The 18,797-nt window shown below is 34.6% G+C and overlaps 1 pseudogene; it reads left to right on the forward strand.

The window, feature by feature from the left end:
* The first annotated feature begins 665 nt into the window (after positions 1 to 665).
* Positions 666 to 18,794, forward strand: LOC110635999 (serine carboxypeptidase-like 42; annotated as a pseudogene).
* The last annotated feature ends 3 nt before the right edge of the window (positions 18,795 to 18,797 follow it).

An 18,797-nucleotide genomic window follows, 5' to 3' on the forward strand; every position in this document is an offset into this window, starting at 1 on the left:
ATTGTTTTGCAAAATCCCTTGTCGTATATTTAATAGATTATCGGTAGGCAAAGTACGATAATTTATTAGGTATATTATGGGATCATGTTATATCATACAGAAGGGTAGAGTGTGACACTTTTTTAACAAATATTAAACATTAGCATGGTTACATTCCCAACACCTCTCTCTACAGAGAATATCCCTCACCTAGTAGTGCCCCGCTAGTCTGTAACTTCTTAACCTCTTTCTCTCTCACCTTTAAGGATCTGTTAGTTGTTATAATAGTGGCCAATTATTTAACCGTTTATATAATGATTTAAAGTAAATGTGTTCAGTAAAAATAGTGTTAAATTAACTATTAAATATATATGATCTAGTTAAACCATTCTCTCAACTTCTATAAGCTAAGTCGATAATGTTTCATGAATCCCTCACACCTCACCCTCTAAATAAAAATTAAGAGGGGTGGTGTTGAAAACACTAAATGCCTGTTGGTGCAGAACAAGGCCTAAATGCACATGTACATTCCATGTACTTCTAGTTCTTAGGCTATAAATAACATTGGCAATACATGTGTCTCTTCAAACAGAATTTGTTTCATAATAATTCATAAACTACTTATACTCTACATGCATACTTGAAGTATTATCATTTGATTTCTTAGAGAAGTGATTTTTCATGGAATGGATAAAGGGTGTGGGTCTTGTGTGACTTTGAGTATCATGGGGTTTTGTGAGATGGGTAAGTGCTGCTTCAGTGGGTTATTGATTGCTCTATTGTATTCTACGTGGTTGTTGAGTTATGGGGTGGAACGGAACCCTGCTAAGGATCTGGTGGTGGACTTGCTTGGCCAACCCAAGGTTGGGTTCAAGTAGTTTGCTGGGTATATTGATGTGGATGTCAAGAATGGGAGGAGCATTTTTTATTACTTTGTTGAGGCTAAGAAGAACCTTGAAAAGAAGCCCCTTTCCATCTGGCTCAATGGAGATCAAAGCTCTCTCCCTCTCTCTCTCTCAGATGGAGGTTGTTTATATTTGATAGGTTTTGACTATTGTAATTGTTGGTTATCTTATCTCGAAAAATGGGTTCTTCTATTTTGTTTCTTTTTACTTGTTTTTTTAGCTCTAGCTGTTTTCTTTTTTCGCTTCTCCTGTCACTGTACTAATTGGTCTTGTCCTTCCATTATACTTTCTTTTTTCATCAGAGATTCATTTTCTCTTTCCTCTCTCTTTTCCAATCCTTTTGAAAATACCTAAGGAGTCAAATTTCGAATTTTGTTTGAAATAATGTTCTTTTATACATGTCAAGCTGCTATAATTTTGATAATTCTCCTGAAATAATTTCGCCTTGCTTTTTAAATTAGAAAAGAAACCATCTGCAAATTTGACAGTGACATTCCACGTTCAAGTCCTGGTTGTTCCTCCATTGGTGGTGTTATAAATAGTTAGTGATATAAAAGTTGTCCCATATCAAAATAATTATATCTGTTCATTAAAAGGCATCAAAAGAAACTGTTCATTACTAACAATTATATCTTTTATAAGAGGTGTATATGAACTAAATAATTATTTTATTTTAAGAGGTATAAGTAAACAGATATAATTTTTTTAAGAGATATGAAGTGAATCATTGTATCTATTATAAAAGTTGCAAGTAAACAAATATGATTATTCTAATAGATATAAGGTGAACTGTTATATCTGTTTAAAAGAGGTGTAAATGCCGTAACACCCCTATTTGCATAGCCTGGTATATTTTACTGTTCCGGTGACCGGTGTCGGTTCGGACAATTGAGGGGATTAGAACCACACTTAAAACAACTAGATAAGCTCTGAACACAAATAATTAGTAATTGTTAATTAGTTAAGTATAAATAAGAAAAACAGAACACAAGAAGTTAAATGAGCCAAGAGTCAGAGCGATGGGTGACCTTCTCGGGAAGGACTGCAAGGTCGATTTAAACTCAAATTTCGAGACGTAAAATGTGAAGCCGCGGTCCGTAGGACTATTGCAAACACAGTGGAAAAGAGAAAATCATGAAAAAGAATTGTTAAGCCAGTCAAATAATTAGGTCAGGGATCCGAAAGAAATATTGAATTATTTACAAACCGGGTCGAACTGGCGAGGGGCAATTTGGTCAATTGACCTCGAGAGTTAACTCCTGACCTAACTATCAAATAAAATCGAAGAAAAGAAAATTTCGGAATTGAGAATTAAATTAAAGAACTAAAGAAAAATAAATGAAAAAAAAAAGAAAAAGAAAAAGTGGAAAGTGGTGACATCATGCATGACATCATGCATGATGCAATAAACACTAAAAATAAAAATAATAATTTGGATAATTTTGGTCTTCCAAGAGGATAAAAATTGATAAAAGAAAAGAAAAAAAAAAAAGAAGACTCATTTTTTCATCAAGTTGCGTGATGCGTACTTGGCACATGTGATAGACACTCAAGTGGGTAGTCCAGCATTGAGGGACATCCTTACGGTATGTGACTTTCCGGATGTATTTCCTGATGAATTGCCAGGATTACCTCCAGAAAGAGAAGTGCAGTTTGAGATTGATGTTATGCCTGGTGTGGACCCAATCTCCATAACGCCATACAGAATGGCACCAGCAGATCTAAAAGAATTGAAAGTGCAGTTGTAAGAGTTTCTTGACAAGGGCTTTATCTGCCCTAGTGTGTCACCTTGGAGAGCGCCAGTGTTATTTGTAAAGAAGAAGGATGGCACTCTCCAGTTATGCATTGACTATCGGCAGTTGAATAAGGTGACAATAAAGAACAGATACCCATTGCCCCGCATTGATGACTTGTTTAATCAGTTGAGAGGTGCAGCTGTGTTCTCCAAAATTGACCTGAGATCAGGTTATTATCAGCTGAAGGTACAAGAGCAGAGTATTTCTAAAACTGCCTTTAGAACCCGCTATGGCCATTATGAGTTCTTGGTCATGCCATTCGGGTTAACTAATACTCCAGTTGCTTTTATGGATCTGATGAACACTATCTTCATACCATACCTCGATCAGTTTGTAGTTGTGTTTATAAATGATAAATTGGTTTATTCAAGGAATGCAGAAGAGCATGATAGACATCTGCGCATTGTACTGCAAACTTTGAGGGAGAAACAGCTATGCGCCAAATTGTCGAAGTGTAAATTTTGGCTAAAAGAAATATCTTTCTTGGGGGCATGTAGTATCGGTAGAGGGCATCAAGGTAGATCCAAGTAAGATAGAAGCTGTCCTTAATTGGAAGCCACCCAGAAATATCATAGGGATTCGCAGTTTTCTGGGTTTAGCTGGATACTACTGCCGATTTGTGAAAGGATTCTCCATGTTGGCATCTCCATTGACCAAGCTGCTTAGGAAAGATGTGAAATTTCAGAGGACGGATAAATGCCATCAGAGTTTTGATGAATTGAAGAGGTGTTTGACTGAGCTTCCAGTCCTGACTTGACCTACACTGGGTAAAGAATATATAGTTTACATCGACGCTTCTCACAATGGGTTAGGCTGTGTACTGATGCAAGATCAGAATGTTATTGCTTATGCATCATGCCAGCTAAAACCGCATGAGAAAAACTATCCGAGACATGACTTGGAGCTTGCAGCTATAGTATTTGCTCTTAAGATCTGGAGACATTATTTGTATGGGGAGAAATGCTACATCTACACAGATCATAAGAGTTTGAAGTATTTGGACACCCAGAAGGAGTTGAATTTGAGGCAGAGGAGATGGTTAGAGTTAATAAAATACTATGATTGTCTGATAGACTATCAGCCAGGGAAAGCTAATGTTGTAGCTGACGCCTTAAGTCGCAAGACTATGGCAAGTCTACGGGCTACTCCTTTATCTTTGGTACATGAGATGAGATCATTACATGTCAGCTTAGAGATTAATGATGAGGGGCAGACAGTAGTTGCATGGCATGTACAGCCAGTATTGAGTGATCAGATCAGAATGGCTGCTCAGAATGATCAGAAGTATCAGAAGCTGTTGGAAGAAGTCCGGCAGGGTAAGAAACCAGAATTCTCAATAAGAGATGACGGTCTACTACTACATCATGGTAGAATGTGTGTTTCTAATGATGTTGATTTAAGGTAGATCATTTTGAAGGAAGCACATGAGTCTCCTTTTGCCATGCACCATGGTGGTACAAAAATGTATAAAGGGCTAAAGGAGCATTACTGGTGGATGGGTATAAAAAGAGATGTGGCCGAATTTGTTTCCAAATGCCTAACTTGTCGACAAGTGAAGGCAGAGCACCAAGTACCTGCTGGGTTGTTACATCCACTATCACTACCAGAATGGAAATGGGAGAGAATAACAATGGATTTTATGATGGGACTTCCGAGGACACAGAAGAGTCATGATGCAATATGGGTCATTATTGGCAGACTGACTAAGTTTGCTCATTTTCTGCCAGTCCGAATAGACTACAGTTTGGAAAGATTGGCTAAGTTGTACATTGATGAGACTGTGAGACTACATGGAGTGCCAGTAGCCATTGTATCAGACAGAGATCCTAGGTTCATTTCTAGATTCTGGGGTAGTCTTCAGAGAGCCCTAGAACTAGATTGAACTTCAACACGGCATTCCACCCACAGACAGATGGCCAGTCTGAGAGGGTAATTCAGATCTTGGAGGACATGCTACAGGCTTGTGTGATTGAATTTGAGGGTAGTTGGGATACATACTTGCCTTTGATTGAGTTTTCTTACAACAATAGCTACCAATCAAGCATTGGGATGACTCCATATGAAGCTTTGTATAGCAGAAAATGCAAAACTCCCCTGTGTTGGGATGAGGTAAGTGAAAGAAAAATGATTGGGCCAGAAATTATTCAGCAGACTGAGGAGAAGATCAGGATGATTAGAGATCGACTCAAGGCTATATCAGACCGTCAGAAGTCCTATATTGATTTGAAGAGAATGGATATTGAGTACACAGTGGGTGAGAAAGTATTCCTCAAGGTTTCCCCTTGGAAGAAAATTATGAGATTTGGCAGAAAGGGGAAACTAAGTCCTCATTTCATTGGGCCATATGAGGTTCTGGAAAGAGTGGGTCCTTTGGCATATCGGTTGGCACTACCTCCAGAGTTGGAGAAGATACATAATGTCTTCCATGTGTCCATGTTGAGGAGGTATCGAACAGACCCATCTCATGTACTACCGGTAGAAGAAATTGAAGTGAATCCAGACCTCACATATGAAGAAGAACCCATAGAGATTCTGGCTTATGAGGTGAAGCAGCTACGGAATAAGCAGATCCCGTTAGTGAAAGTATTATGGAACCATCATTCGGGCCAGGAGACTACTTGGGAATGAGTGGAGGACATGAGGAGATAGCACCCACAGCTGTTCAGAGATTAATACCAGGTAAAATTTTGAGACGAAATTTATTTTAAGGCGGGGAGAATTGTAACACCCCTATTTACATAGCCTGGTATATTTTACTGTTCCGGTGACCGGTGTCGGTCCGAACAACTAAAGGGATTAGAACCACACTTAAGACAACTAGATAAGCTCTGAACACAAATAATTAGTAATTGTCAATTAGTTAAGTATAAATAAGAAAAACAGAACACAAGAAGTTAAATGAGCCAAGAGTCACAGCGATGGGTGACCTTCTCGGGAAGGACTGCGAAGTCAATTTAAACTCAAATTTCGAACTGTAAAATGTGACGCTGCGGTCCTTAGGACTATTGCGAACACAGTGAAAAAGAGAAAATCATGAAAAAGAATTGTTAAGCCAGTCAAATAATTAGGTCAGAGATCCGGAAGAAATATTGAATTATTTGCAAACCGTGTCGAACTGGTGAGGGGCAATTTGGTCAATTGATCCCAAGAGCTGACTCCTGACCTAACTGTCAAATAAAATCAGAGAAAAGAAAATTTCAGAATCGGGAATTAAATTAAAGAACTAAAGAAAAATAAATGAAAAAAAAAAGGAAAAGTGGAAAGTGGTGACATCATGCATGACATCATGCATGATGCAATAAACACTAAAAATAAAAATAATAATTTGGATAATTTTGGTCTTCCAAGAGGATAAAAATTGATAAAAGAAAAGAAAAAAGAAAAAAGAAGACTCATTTTTTCATCAAGTTACCGTCTCCCTCTCCCTCTCCACAAACTCCGTGGAAGCTCATTTTGAGCTTGATCAAACCCTAAATCCCACCATAGAAATTTAAACTTCCATCATTAAATCTTGAATTTAAGCTTTGATAAAGAACTTGACAAAAAAAGAAGAAGAAAGGAAGAAGTTTTGAAGAGGTGAAAATTCAAAGTGAGGTTAGTAAGCTAAACCTTTAATTTCTAGTTGAATTATTATGTTTAAATGCATGAATTAAACTTGTTAGAATGCTTAAACTGAAATGAAAATAAGTATTGGAGGCCTAGGTAGGGATTTTGGCTAGCTAGGGTTTGCCATGGTAATACATGAATTTGATGTAATTAAAAGTGTATGGAAGCTTAATTGAGTTGAGGAATGATGTTGGTAGGTTTGGATTTAGTGAAATGTAACAATTAGGGTCATTAGGGTTTGGCACCTAGGGTTTGGAAGATAAAAATTGGAGAAGTAGTCAAATGGTGTGTTTGACCTTGTTTAAGATGAGAAATGGTCATTTGTGACCAATTGGTGTATGTTGGAAGTGTTAGAACCAAATGGAAATTTAGACTGGTTAAGGGCAGTATGCAGGCAGCATGACCAAGGTCCCTTTCAGGGACCAAAACTAAAAATTTTCAAGCCCAATTGGTGTGAGGCCAATTGAGAATGAAACTAGACACAAAATGACACATTTTTCATTTAGGAATCATGCCCAAAAAGTGACTAAAACCTAGTGAACAAATTGGCCAAATCTGGACTTAGGCAATCTGACTTGTACAAAAAATGACCAAATAAACAGTGTTTGTTCATTTAACCATAACTTGGGCTAGGCAGGTTTAAATGACCTGAAATTTTACCAGTGGAAAGCTGAGATATAGATCTAAAACTTTCATGAAGAACATAAACCCAAATTATGCCCTTAACCAAGTCATTTGGCCACCCAAAGTTGGTGACCTAAAACTGCCAGAACTAGTTTGGTGCCCAGAAATCTAGGTTAAGTCCAATCCGGCAACCATGATTCAAATGGCTATAACTTGAGCTAAAAAACTCCAATTGGAGTGATTCAAAAAGGAGAATAAATTTAAGACAATAAGGAACAATTTCTATGAAGAAAACTTAGTCAAATTCTAATAGAAAAATGACCAATGGAACAGTGCAACATAAGACACCAAAACTGAAAATTTGCAATTTTGCCTAAAAGACCTAAGTTTTTAGAAAACCAACAAAATTGGTGACCGAAATGTGATATGTGAGTATAGTTGGTGTTCCCATACCTTTTAAGTATAAGAAAGTCAATATTTTAACTTAAATAGTACCATAAATAGTAACCTCAACATGAAAATTTGCAAGAATGTAAGTTTAAACATATTGAAATTAGTTATTGGAATTGTTATGAAGTAAAGATATTGAGAAACTATAAATTTTGTGTTTCAGCTGAAAAAGACTTGGAAGGTCTGAGAGACTGAGTCAAGGCCTAGAGGCGACTCACGTCAGGTTTGTGCACAATAAACCTTATTTGAGCATTTTGTCATTGAAAAATTGATTTAGTATGATTTATGAAATTTGGTGTTAATTATGAGTTGTGTTGCCACTTTGTGAATGAAACTATAACTTTGGAAATTTATTGGAGTCCTCATGAATTATTTGAATAAAATGTTTAAAATTAATTTCTGATTCACACTTAGCATGACAGTGCCTTATTATTCCTCCTCCATTTATGGGGTGAGATCGATTCTTTTCCTCCCTCTCTAGTTTACCAGTTGAGGTTGTAGATCGGATGAGTACTCATTAGCTAGCTAGCCACCTCCCTCATTGATTTCGATTAGTGGGGTTGTAGATCGCTTTGTCGTGGTGTACAACACGGCATTGATCAGAAATTTTATATCATGGCTTAAGTTGTGTATGAATTGACAACACTATGTTTATTAAATTGTTTGATCAAAATTGTGCTATAATGAGTTTTGATGATTTGTGTAATATTTAAATGGTGATTTATCAATGAATGTTTTATGTACTGTATTTTAAATTTTTATTGTGCACCACTGAGTATTTTTATTCTCAGCGATAGCTTATTTTGCTGTCGCAGATAGGAGCAAGGAAAAAGTAGCAAAGTGAGCTGCTAAACTGGAAAAAGCCTTCACTGATTTTGTACGGGTATTATTTTATACCCAATGTAATTTAGTTGATGTAAATAAATATTGTTCATATGTATTAATGTAAAATTGAGCAGTTGTATTTATAAATTGTAATAATATTATTTTTGAATTTTATATCTGTAAATTAAACTTGTGAATGTAAATTAGCTTTATTGAATGCAATGTTGATGGAATTATTTTGAAATGGTTTGATTTGAGAAATTTGAGTTGATTTGGATGGAATTATGTTGATGGAAAAATTTATCGGAAGTGTTTTTCTCAGGTATTTGAATAACTGTTTTCTCAAAATACAGACGGCACTCTGCCGAAATTTTTATAAAATTTGCGAAAAAATAAAATGGGACAAAAATTTTAAATAATTTTAAAACTTCAAATAAATGATTTTAATTCCTACCCAAATGCTTACCACTTCCAAAATGTAAGAAAATGGTTTTAAAATCCCTTGTAGGATACTTAATGAGTTATCGGTAGGTGGGGTTCGATAGTTCATTAGGTATTCTACGGGATCATGTCATGCCTTACAAAGGGGTGAGGTGTGACAAATGCTTTATAAATAGCAGTAGTTTTTTGAACAAAAAAATAATTATCTCTTTCTCTTCTATCTCTTCTCTTCACTTCTACTAGCAATCAACATTATTATTTTTTAATTCGTTCTTGGGAGAATTCTAGAATTGCTGTCTAAAATTCTGTTTTGGCTTTGTTATCCTGGAGGGATCTGCTCAAATTACTCAACAGCAATATAATGGGAGGCATAATTCCCTTAAGGAGAGTGATTACACAATCGAAACTTATTGCTATTGTTATTGTTATTTTTCTAACAATTTAAGGGAATTAAACAACAATGGAGGCTTCTAATACCGATGTTTTTTATTCTACTTTCAAAAAAATTATCAATTCTGATGTCTTTAAACTGGAGTGTTTTGATGGAACTAATTTTACTCTATGGAAGGACAAATTATCATTTTTGTTTACTGAATTGAGTGTTGCATATTTGTTAAGTGATAATTTGCCCAAAATTCCTGAACCATCTGATAGTGAGGATGTCACAATCACAGCATCTCGAAAGAAATGTAAAAAGGATGAAGTTCGATGCAGAGGATTTATTCTGAATTCTCTTTCTGATAGGCTGTAGATTTATTTTGACCTATCAAAACTCTACAAGAAATTTGGCAGGCCTTAGAAAATAAGTATACTTTTGAAAAATAAAGTACGTATTGATTTTTAAGTATGAAGTTTTTTGAGTTTCAAATGTCAGAAAATAAATCTATTATGAATCAAGTAGATGAATTGCTTGTTTTGGTATCTAGACTTAAAGATTTGAAAATAGAAGTGTCTGAAGAACTTCAAGTGGCTGCTGTGATTGCAAAATTACCCACCACTTGGAATGATTATAACGAGAAACTATTGCACACTTCTAAAGGTTATATCATAGATCAACTTATAAAGCATATTCGTATTGAAGAAGAGACTCGCATTCGCGAGAATAAATTTGTTTTAGAATCTAGTACTAAGGTAAATAATATAGAGTCTAGTACTAAGAAATATGAAAATAATAAGTCTGGAAAAAAGAAGAAGTATACTGATGTCGCTTCAAGATTTGATTTTGCAAATAATAAGAAAAACAATTCATGTTTTTTTTGTGGAAAAAACGGTCATTTTAAGAAAGAATATAGGTTTTGTAAGAAGTTAAAATTGGAAGAAAGTATAGGTCAAAAGAAAGCAAATATTATTGAAAATAAGCCATCTATTTCAGAAGTTATTGCCATGGTTTTTAAACTTAATATCAGTATGGTAACAGAATGCAATATGACAATAATTGAGAAATCAACTAATTGGTGGTATGATTCTTGTGTTACTATTCATGTCTGCAATAACAAAAATCTATTTAAAAATTATGAAATTGCAGCAAAAAATGAAAAAGTTCTGATGAGAAATCAAGACACAACCAAGTTTCTTGGAAAATGAACTATTGAACTTTAATTCACTTTTGGAAAGGAGTTAATTTTAAAAAATGTTTTTCATATTCCGGACGAGAGGAAGAATCTGATTTTTGCAAATTTATTATGTAAGAAGGGTCTGAAAGCTGTCCTAGAAGCAGAAAAAGTTATTTTCTCTTTAAATGGTGTATTTGTTGGACTAGGATTTTCATGTGATAAAATGTTCAAATTAAGTATTAATAAAGTAAATGTTTCTGTTTATATGGTTGAGTCTTCTTTGAATTTATGTCATGCTCATTTATCACATATTAATTTTCAATCAATTAAATATATGTCTAAGTATGGATTGATTCCTAGCATTAATAAAAAATCTGAAAAATGTGAAATATGCATACAAGCAAAGATGACTGAGAAACCTTTTCCAAAAAATGAAAGAACAACAGAATTGCTTGAACTTATACATTCTGATATTTATGAATTAAATGGTCATTTAACTAGAGGAGGTAATAGATATTTTATTACTTTTATATATGATCATTCTAGATTTACTCATATTTATTTAATGAGAACAAAAGATCGAGCTTTTGACATGTTTAAAAATTATAAAGTCTTGGTAGAAAATCAATTGGAAAAGAAGATTAAAATCTTACGTAGTGATAGAGGAGGTGAATACTTTCCAAATGAATTTTCTTTTTTTTTTTTTTAAGAAAATGGTTTGATTCATCAAACAAGTGCTCTTTATACTCCACAACAAAATGGTTTAGCTAAAAGGAAAAATAGAATATTGGCAAATATGATTAATGCTGTGCTTATGCATGCAAAATTATCAATGAATCTATGGGGAGAAGCATTATTAACAGCTTGCCATGTGCATAACAGAATACTTTTAAATAAGTTTAGAGTCTCTCCATATGAAATATGGAAAGGAAGGAAGCCTAACTTAAATTATTTAAGGGTATAGGTTGTATAGCCTATTCCAGAGTTCTAGATTCTAAAAGAACCAAATTAGGATTTAGAGCTCTTAAGAGTATTTTTGTGGGATATGCTGAAAATTAAAAAACATATAGATTATTGGATTTAGATTCTAATGTAATTATAGAATCTAGAGATGTTGACTTTTTAGAATCAAATTTTCTTGGTGATACAAACATCAATCCACTCTCAAATACATAAGGTACTAATCGTACATTAAATCAAGATGTCAATTTGAATTCTAGTTCTTTTTTAAATAATAAACAAAAATAAATTGATTCTCTTATTGAACCTCGGAGAAGTCAAAGAGTTCATAAAGAAAATAACTTAGATTCTGATTTTATTTCTTCACAAGCAATAATCTTTCTAGTTGAAGATAGTAGAGATAAGGTATTAAATAAAATGCCTATTATCTTAAATATGGAAGAGAATCCTAAATCTTATAGTGAAGCAATTACTTCAAGAGATTCTGCTTTTTGGAAAGAAGCAATAAATGATGAAATGAATTCTCTGTTATCAAATGGTACATGGGTATTAGTAGATTTACCTCTTGGTTCTAAACTTATTGGATGGAGAAAATATAATACCGATGGTTCTCTACAAACTTTCAAAGTTAGACTAGTTACAAAAGGTTTTAAACAAAAGTAGGAGTTGATTATTTTGATACATATACTCAGGTGGCAAGAATTACTTTAATAAGAGTGTTATTCGCTTTAGCATCAATTTATAATTTATTTGTTCATCAAATGGATATTAAAACCGCATTCTTAAATGGTGATCTTGATGAAGAAGTATATATGGAGCAACCTGAAAGGTTTGTATTTCCTGGAAATGAAAAGAAAGTTTGCAAATTAGTAAAATCATTATATGGTTTGAAGCAAGCCCCGAAACAATGGCATGAAAAGTTTGATAATGTGATATTATCACATGGTTTTAAACAAAATGGAGCAGATAAATGTATTTATTCTTAATTTATAAAAGATTATGGTGTAATAGTGTATCTTTATGTAGATGACATGCTAATAATAGGAACAACATGCAAGGTGTGAATGATACTAAGAAGTATTTAGCTTCTCAATTTAAAATAAAAGATATAAGAGAAGTAGATATTATCTTATGTATCAAAATTAAAAAACATAGTGGGGGTTTTGCTTTGAGTTAATCTCATTATATTGATAAGATTTTGTCTAAGTATAATCATTTGTGTATTGAAGCAGCTAATACTTCTTTTGATGTTTCAAACAAATTAGTTGAAAATTCGGGAAGATCTGTAAGTCAATTAGATTATGCTAGTGCAATTGGTAGTTTGATGTATGTTATGCATTGTACTAGGCCAGATATTGCTTTTGCTGTTTGTAAACTTTCAAGATATACTCATAATCCTAGCGTTGATCATTGGAGAGCTGTTGGAAGAGTTCTTAGTTATCTTAAAAAGACAAAGTCTTTTGCCTTGTTTTACAATAAGTTTTCTTCAGTACTTGAGGGTTATAGTGATGCCAGTTGGATAACTAGTATTAATGATAATAAGTCTACAACTTATTGGATATTCACTTTAGGTGGAGGAGCTATCTCATGGGCTTCTAAGAAATAAACATGCATCTCCCATTCTACAATGGAATCTGAGTTTATTGCTTTAGCAGTAGCAGGCAAAGAGGTAGAATGGCTGAGAAATTTATTGTTAGATATAAAATTGTAGCCACAACCGATACCAGCAATCTCTTTGCACTGTGATAGTGGAGCTACTATGTCTAGAACATTTAGCAAGATTTACAATGGTAAGTCTAGACATATTGCTTTAAGACATGAGTATGTTAGACAATTAATTTCTAATGGTATTATCACAGTTATATATATCAAATCAAAAAATAATCTTGCTGACCCATTAACCAAAGGGCTCCCAAGGGATATGATTAGAAGCACTACATGTGCGATGGGTCTAAAATTTTTCTAACTTGTCACTAGAAATGGGAACATTACCTTTATTATTACTCTGTAATTTTAAAGGTTTAAAAGGTAATAACAAGTTATAGTTTGTGACAGTTTGCGAGCACTAGAAATTTAAGTAGTGCTTAAGAAAAAGAAGTTGAGTATTTATTACTCTTAATGAAGATGCTGGGTTTGGTTTAGAACCAAGAAGTTTAAACTTCACCTATGTAAACACAAGAAGTGGTGACCCTTCTATCAAAGTTTGGATAATAATACTTTATAAGTATTTATGAATTTAGGAGGTAGCACAAGGCCATAATATGGTGCTAAAGCTCACGGTAAATGTGTTAAAGAAGTTGATAAGAATTATGCGTATAATATTTCCGATCTTGTCAATATAGGAATTATGGTTTAATATTTAAATATAACCAATAATTTCAATAAGATTTTGAAATATTTATGCTAATAGTAGGTTTAAGTCGAAAGGCACCTTCTGTATACATAAATCTTAATTCATGTTGATTGTGTTTATCACTAACTAAGTGGGGGATTGTTATAAATAGTTAGTGATATAAAAGTTGTCCCATATCAAAATAATTATATCTATTCATTAAAAGGCATCAAAAGAAGCTGTTCATTACCAACAATTATATCTTTCATAAGAGGTGTATATGAATTGATGTAATTGTTCTATTTTAAGAGGTATAAGTGAACAAATATAATTTTTCTAAGAGATATGAAGTGAATCATTATATCTATTATAAAAGTTGCAAGTAAACAAATATGATTATTCTAATAAATACAAGGTGAACTGTTATATCTGTTTAAAAGAGGTGTAAATGCTATAAATAGCAGTAGTTTTTTGAACAGAAAAATAATTATCTATTTCTCTTCTATCTCTTCTCTTCACTTCGACTAACAATCAACATTATTATTCTTTAATTCATTCTTGGAGAATTTTAGAATTGCTATTTAGAATTCTGTTTTAGCTTTGTTATCCTGGAGGGATCTGCTCAAATTACCCAACAGTAACATAGTGGGGGCATAATTCCCTTAAGAAGAGTGACTACACTATCGAAGCCTATGACTATTATTATTGTTATTTTTCTAATAGGTGGAGGCGCCTTCACTGAGTTGGGTTCATTTTTTCCTAGTGGGGATGGCCGAGGTCTTTGAAGAAATTCAATGTCTTGGAACAGAGGTGACATATAGCTAGCATAACAATCCAATTTAAGTATTTGATTTTTAAGGAACTTCAATTTGCACTTACTTCACTATTATTTTGTTTAATCTTTTGTAGCATCAAACATCCTATTTGTTGAGTCTCCTGCTGGGGTAGGGTGGTCATACTCAAATACAGCTTCTGATTACACTACAGGAGATGCCAAAACTAGCAACAAGAAATATCTTAACAAGATATGATGCTGAAATAATGAGTTTTGAGTCACAGTTAATATTAAATTGATAAAAGATTCTTACTATTTCTTATTCTTTACAGCCAACGATATGTATATGTTCTTATCGAAGTCATATGAGAAGTTTTCAGAATTTAAATCTCGGGAACTGTTTCTTACTGGAGAAAGCTATGCAGGTGTGACAAAATGCAGTGAAATCTACTTCATTGGGTTATTGAGCAACAAAAGTCAATAACAATTACTTTGGGTGAATGAGAGACAAATTTTTAATTTTCATCTGGAAATGCTTACTAGTCTTTTTATTTTATTTTTCCTCTCTGTTGGTGCCATGTTGATTAGTTTTAGTAAATTCCTTGTGTGTATTGTTATACAGGGCATTACATACCACAGTTGGCTGAGGTTCTTCTGGATCATAATGCACGTTCAACTGGTTTCAAGTTCAATATCAAAGGAGTTGCTGTAAGAAAACCTGACTCTTCCATGTCTATGTTAAAATATTTGAATTATCTTTTGCTTGATGCATTTGCATATAGATTACATTTTTTTTTCCCTTGGTTCTGAATGGTTAGATCGACAATCCACTCGTTAGACTTGATCAGGATGTTCCAGCAACATATGAATTATTTTGGTCTCATGGGATGATTTCTGATGAGATTCAATTTGATGACTACACCTTTTCAAGCCCACACAATGTAACAGTTTCATGTAATGAAGCCTTAGCGAAGCAAATAGCACTGTTGGTGATTATGTAAACAAATATGATGTGATCTTAGATGTTTGTTATCCATCTATAGTGGAGCAAGAACTATAACTGAGGAAAGTGGTATGTTCTCTTTTTCCCTTCTACTTGCTTCGTTCAATCCTTATTGGAGGTTCATTTTTACAATTGTGCAAGCTACAAAGATAAGTGTTGGGGTTGATATGTGTATGACCCTTCAAAGAAGTTTCTATTTCAACCTTCCTGAGGTTCCAAAGGCTCTTCACGTCAATCGAACAAATCTACTGTATAGATGGTCCATGTGTAGTGGGTAAGAAAGACTTAAATTGGGCTTTCAAGTAAAACTTAGTTGAAGTTTTAGTGATGTCCTAGTTCCTGTATGAGCAAGTTTTGCAAGCTATCATGAATATAATTAATGTCTAATGTATAACTAATGTTTGTGTCCTGGTTACAGTGTTTTAGAGTACAGTGATACTGATGGTAATATGGACATACTTCCCATTCTCAAAAAGATTATTAAAAATCATATTCCAGTTTGGGTGTTCGAGTAAGTTCTATGTTGTACAGGACAATATATATAAACACATCTTCTGAGTTCTTCTGTGGTTTGCTCTGCAACATGATTATTGTGTAATGTATATATCAATTTTCAATTAATCAATGCAGTAGTGATGCGGATTGTAACACCCCTAATTTTTAAATTTATTATTTTATGGGTAAATATTAATATATTATTTTATTTTAATTTTTGGAAAATTATTTAAAATTTTTCGAATTTTAGAAATCGGGTTCGATTTTCCGAAAATATAAAACTTTGATGATTTTTAAAAATTTATTTAAAGACTACATGGCAAAACTAAAAATATATTTGGACTCTATGAATTTTTCTGAGTTTTTTAGAATCATTTCGGAATTTTTGGGCCTCGTTTTCGGTCCCAAGGCAGAGTAAAAAATTTAAAATTTTGTATCTTGAATCGGACCGACCGAATCGGATCGGTGGAATCGGACTGGCCTTTCTTTTTCTTCTTCCTCCTCTCAAGCGAGCCCAACGTCTCTCCTCTCTCTTCCGTTTTCTCTCTCCTCTCACCTCCCCTCTCCGCGCTGCCGCCATTTTAGCCCTCCCCACTCGCCACCCCAGCACCTCCCCGCCACCGGCCGACACTCCAAGCTGCCGGAAATGACGCACGAAATTCCCCTAAAATCCGGCCGATCCGACCACCATTTGGGCTGGGACTTGTGTCAAAACTCTTCTACACCTCGAGAGCTTTCCATAGAAACCAAGAACATCAAAATCCATCAAGCGGTTTGCCCAATTTTTGTCCGGGAAGTTTTAGCCCATTTAGATTTTTGGGAGAGATTTCTCGCAAACCGTGAACCCCATGAAAAAATCGAGAGTACCGAGCGCTCCACTCGTCGAGAGCTTCGTGGCAATATAAATTTTAAAATTTTCCGACACCATTTTTTGGTGGATCCCATGAAACTTCGTAGCATTTTTCCGACCACTAAATGAGCTTAGAAAATTTTGTAAAAATTATATACTAACCCCCGTGTTGTGTGCTTCGTGTAGGTACTTTCAATTCGTGGAAATTCAACGGTTGCCCGGGTTTATAAATTTTGGGCCAGACAGACAAGCTACCGAAAAAGTCTTGGAATTGGGTTGAGATTTTGGCTACCCCACCATTGTCAGATGTCCCAAGAGCGTTCCGGAGGTCGGAATCGGCATAGGTAAACCCGAACCTTACTTTTTCTTAATTATTTAGTGTTTGAATTGGATTAAAAATCTATAAAATATTTGTGGTAGCTTAAAAAATTATAATTCCTTTTGCATTAGCTTATTAATAATGCTAAGGACTGCGAGGCAAAGTTTTAGAATTTTTAAAGCTCATTTGGGTAGTTTTTGCAAAAGGGTTAATTATAAGGACTAAACTGTAATTTTTCATATTATGATTGTTGACTGTTTGGATGGGCCCAGGAGGGGCTGTGTGATGTGATTGAGTTATAGGTGTACAATTTGTGGATATAAAAGTGCGTTTTAAACCCTTTTGCAGGTTGGGTAGGTCCTAGATATAGGGGAGACTCTGCCAGATTTTCGGCACGACTTAGGACATCTTTGATCTTTTCTTGGTTGTATTGAGTCAAATGTATTAAATAATTATAATATAATTGTCAGGTGAGCTGGGATAGCCTTCCTCCTCCGCCCAGCTGCCACAGTGACTGCGGTTAAGTTTGTGAGTAAAATATTAATTTTAATTGTAATTTCGATATTATTATATGATCAAGCATGCCCATGCATCACTTATATGTACATATCTATGTAGTTAAATACTAGGGACATTTTATATTGCATTCTTAATTGATGAATTGCCATGAGTATTGTTTGTGGTAATTTGGAGCAATGTGCATGTGTTGGCGTGCATATGGTATGGTGTTGGATATGGACAGGACGGATAGACACGGCTTGAGGGATACTCGCTGGGACCTGATCCTTCGGGGTAGACACGGCTTGAAAGATTCACTGGGACCCCGTATTTAGTTTATTAAACGAAAGTTCGGCTTGAGATCTTCGCTGGCAATGGTTGAATTAAGAAGGCTGTATAGGGGATCAGCTCCCGTATATATATTATTTGACGTAATCGGTTATGTGAGTGCTCCAAATAGCCTTTTTGCTGTTATGATGTGAATTGTATGAAAATTTATGATGATATTGCATGTCACTCCACATGGTGCATTAGCTTTAGATAGCTATAGAGATTATGGTTAGAATTAATATTTTACTCTCTGAGTCAAATGCTCACTCCTATTCACCTTATTTTTCTAGGATACAGGAAATTTCTTGTTAAGTTCTAACATGCCTTTCTCCCTCGCAGGTCGTCTATTAATATCTGTAATGTTTGTATAATTCTGTTAACTCCTAGAATTCCGCATGTGTTAGAAATATTTATTTAATTTGAGTCTATAATTTATTTGTCATGTTGGACCTGTAAACTTATTAAATGCATGTATGTTGGACTGGATGAGGGAGCCGAGCTCCCATTTATTTTTATGGCATCATGATTATGTGGAAGGTGAGCTGAGCTCCCCAGATGATAATATATATTGTGTTTACAGGTCGGGTGAGTCAAAAACTCTCTGTTAAATGATTCATTTTATGGCCGGATTCTGTCCAGTTGAATTCTTGAAATTGGGCCCAAATGGGCCTTAGAGTTGGGTTGATGAATAGTTAGGCTTATTGTGGGCCTCAGGGGCTTTAGGCTAGCCCAGGTCCTAGTGTCGGTCCGGCCCATAGGTTGGGTCGTGACAAAGATTCTGTTGTACCACTTCTGGGCTCTAGAACGCTTGTTCTTGAACTAGTATAATTTGATCATTTTCCTTAAAGCATTGGTCTGTGCTATATGATGACCTGATATTTGCAGGTGGGAGGTAGGGTAACAGAGTATGGCAGTTTATTGACTTTTGCCACAGTCAGGGGTGCTTCTCATATGGTGCCATTTTCACAGCCATCAAGAGCATTGCATCTGTTCAGTTCATTTCTGCGTGGCCGGAGACTACCTAGTTCGACACACATTCCGAATGATAATTAAGAA

This window comes from Hevea brasiliensis, chromosome 16, assembly GCF_030052815.1.
Source record: "Hevea brasiliensis isolate MT/VB/25A 57/8 chromosome 16, ASM3005281v1, whole genome shotgun sequence".
Classification (NCBI taxonomy): Eukaryota; Viridiplantae; Streptophyta; class Magnoliopsida; order Malpighiales; family Euphorbiaceae; genus Hevea; species Hevea brasiliensis.